Genomic DNA, 4,108 nt, shown 5'->3' on the forward strand with positions numbered 1-4,108 from the left:
ACAGAAAAGTATTGTATGGAATTCGAATTGATAGCTCATTAATATTTTAAAGAAGTCTCGTAATTAAATATTTTGTTAGCTTTTTTTAACGTATGAAATAAAATATATATTTTTTTATTTTTAAATTATTAATTTTTTTAATACATTTTTTTAATAAATTATTAATTTTTTAACGGTATAATTCGAACCAACTAGGTTCGAATTACTCGTTGAAGCGTCCAAACGTGTAATTCGAACTAACCTAGTTCGAATTACTCTCAATCCTAGTTCGAACCAACTAGGTTCGAATTACATGCGTTCCATCTTCCATCAATATTCGAGCTACCTTGGTTTCGAATTATGTGTTTTCGTAGTTCGAACTAACCTGGTTCGAATTATATAGTATTGGCTCATTGTAGTATTAAATATTAAACCTTTAAGTTCTTAATTTTTTGTTGCAAAAGTTTGAATTGTTGTATAATTAAAGAAACAAAATTTAACATCAAAAAATTCAGGAGGTATAAGAGTAAAGAATAAATCCGTCCTTGACCTTTTTGACATTTTTGAATGAGAATTGCTTCTTAAAAGATGAATATATGATGGGTACTTAATCTTACAAGAAAACAATTTAGCTGCGTGCCAAGATGAATGGAGGAACTCAAACATAAAAAATAGTATTAAACCTTTAAGTTCTTAATTTTTTGTTGCAAAAGTTTGAATTGTTGTATAATTAAAGAAACAAAATTTAACATCAAAAAATTCAGGAGGTATAAGAGTAAAGAATAAATCCGTCCTTGACCTTTTTTTTTGCGGACATTTTTGTTCCTAAGGTTTGAAAAATACTTTAATGTCCCTGACCCTCTGAAAAAGTGGACATATTTACCCCTCCGTTAGAGTCGCTCCGTTTGCCCTGATAAAAAACGGTGACGTGGCTTCCGTGGTGCTGACGTGGCCGTTATGGGCTGCCACGTGGGATGAACTTTTGAAAAGAAGACGTATTAGTCCTTTCACAACAAAACGTGTAACTTTTTAAAACAGGACATATTAGTCCTCTCACTCTAAAACGACGCCGTAATTTTATAAGGAAGCAATTTGATTACTTACGAGATAAATACATCGCAATTGCAGCTACGTAATTTTATAAGGAAGCAATTTGATTACAAAAATTAACGAAAAAAATTCAGAAAAAAATATACTCTTGACCTTTGTTCTTTTTTTTTATTTTTGTTCGACCTCCACCACTAGCCATGTCAATCATTCTTTAGGGATGATCGTCGTTGTCACGCCTCGATGCGTCAATAATACTAACTATGAGATCCAACTTAACAAAATTATCGACAGAAGTCAAATCAACACTTTGAAAATATTTGTTGTCTTTTGATTGATATCCTAATAGTGATGGTTGAAAAACATGAATAGCTTATATTTTTAGTGGATGAAGTGTTGTTTGTTGAATTGTTTAATTTTTTCAATTTTATCATCTTGTAGAATATTTTAAATGTGATTATTTGCTTATGGAAAAAAATTAATTGTGGTCGTTGATTCGAATGTTGAGATTAGTAGGGGAGTATTTCTAGAATTTATATTCTAGAATTTAAGATGTCTAGGAATTTGTTTAGTTTAAAAAAAAAATAATGTGAAAAGAAATTTTTTGATAAAAGAACAATTTAAAAAATGAGCCAAAAAAAAGTAGTCTCAACATTTTTAAGTTCTATGATTTGAATTAGTAGGGGGTGTTTATTTTATTTTGTTTATTTATTTATTTGAATATTGTTCATGTATTTGTGACAAGTTAGAAAAAGAACATATGAGCAACAATGAGATGCTGAATAGGAGAATGAAAGTTGTTAAAGGAGAGCTAATAGTGATAAGAAAAAAGTGTAAACAAAAACACAAGAATTTAAACAGAATAAAAAAATACATTAAAATTAAAATAGAAAATAAAAGAGACAGACTAAAAGTTGAATACAAAAAAAATTACTCTACTTTTTACTTAATTTTTTGACGTAACAAGAAAGAAATTTTTTAATCTAATTTGTCCATGCCATAATTTGAAAATTAAATCGAAGGGACTTTTCAACCTTTTATTCAGTAGAGGGATTCACTGAATTTTATTTGTCTACATTATGGTTTCATCACAAAATTAAAAGGAGAGTTTTCACACCTCTAATATTTGAATTACAACTACAATCATTTATAAAATATTTATAATCTCTTATTAGATTAAAATAAAAAATTCTAAACCCATAATATAAAACCCAATTTAGTAACTAGATAAATAAAATAAAAATATGTCAAATTAAATTGAATATTTTAAAAATATGAATAGTAACTTTTAAATAATCTTTAATATCTTTATATCACGAACATTTGAAATATGTATCAAATAGACTACCTATATACCAAGAATTTTTTCTTTTTTGATTCTCTATAAACGAAAGGATAATACAATAATTATCTGAAAAAATAAAAAAGATAAAAAGACAAAATAAAATTTTTTCGTCTTATGAAAACTCATGGATTATTGAAGATTCAAACACTAAACATCTGCTAATTATTGCATATTTATTATCATTGTTAATCACCAATATTTACGATCTCTTTTTATTATACTAGCAATCATATTCCTCTCTGCTATTAGTACTAATTTTCTATCGATGGAAGAGCTAAAAGGAGGAGGACGACGATGCTGCTAAAAAAGTAGAACCGTGGCTAAAAGAAGAAAAAAAAAAGTGAAAACTAGGTAAATAAAGTGCATACAAAATACATAATTAAAATTTAATTTTTAAATTTTATGTTTTAAAAATATTTTTTATTACAATAATGTTCTACATCCATGCAAAAAATACATCCAAGCTATCCAAGCAGTTTTGGCTAGACGCGCCTCCCCCACCCCCAACTCATTTGTGATACACGCGCTCTAATATATTAACGTAAACCTTCTCTGCTGCAACCTAAACCTTCTGCTCAACGTAAAGCTCTCCTAGTTCTTCTCTGCTCGCGTTCTTCTTCTTCGTTTTCTTTATCGATTTGCATTGCATTCAACGTAATAAGCTTCGTCGTTCTTTTTTGCTCGCGTCCATCTTCTTCGTTTTCTTCTTCAATTTGCTTACGTTGCATTTATCTTCTTCCCATTCTTCTTCGATCTGCACATAGTATTTATCTTCTGAATAAAAAAAAATGAATGATTCAACTTCAAATAAGTTGAATGAGAGCGATTTGGATTATTCTTCTGAAACGAATCAAGGTGACGAGGTTTGGATTATTTTTTAATCGAATTGAATAGAATGTAATTACTAAATTGAATTGAATGGACGCAGGTGTTCTGAATTGAATTGAATTGAATTGTATTGATAATCTCTAAATTATAGACATACGTGTTTTGAATTTGATTTTATATAATGGATAATGTTCCGTTTATTTAGTACTGTACAATTGTTTCACCATAATAACGTGTTCGGTTCATTATGCAGAAAGCTATTTGAATTTAAATTTATATAATAGATAATGTTCCGTTTATTTAGTACTATACAATTGTTTCACCATAATAACGTGTTTGGTTCATTATGCAGAAAGCTGTTTGAATTTAAATTTATATAATAGATAATGTTCCGTTCATTTAGTACTATATGATTGTTTCACCATAATAACATGCATGTTCTGTTCATTATGCAGATCAGGTGTGTTGTGGATAACAAATTGCCCCAAAGGTCGGAATGACTTTCAAGATACTAGAAGAAGTTGGAAAGTTCTACAAAAATTATTCTAAACTTGTCGGTTTTTCTACTGAAATAAGGAACACGACTCGGAAGGGAGACGAGATTAAGAATCAACTAATCGTATGCAGCAGAGAGGGGAGGTAGAAATCTAAGATATTTCCAACTCTGAAGACAAATTCCTCAGCCAGCATAAACTGTCCAGCCAGGATCTATGTACACATGTTGAAGGACGTCGGTCTTTGGACAATTTCCAAAGTTGTTTTGAATCATTCACACCCCTGCTCTCCAGATTGGACAGAGATGCTCAAACAACACAGGGAGCTAAGCATGTTTGTGCGTCGCACCATCGAAACCAACGAGGAAACTGAAATCAGACTGAGCAAAAATTACCAATCATTCAGTTTTTATTA

Source organism: Arachis ipaensis, chromosome B09 (genome assembly GCF_000816755.2).
Source record: "Arachis ipaensis cultivar K30076 chromosome B09, Araip1.1, whole genome shotgun sequence".
Classification (NCBI taxonomy): Eukaryota; Viridiplantae; Streptophyta; class Magnoliopsida; order Fabales; family Fabaceae; genus Arachis; species Arachis ipaensis.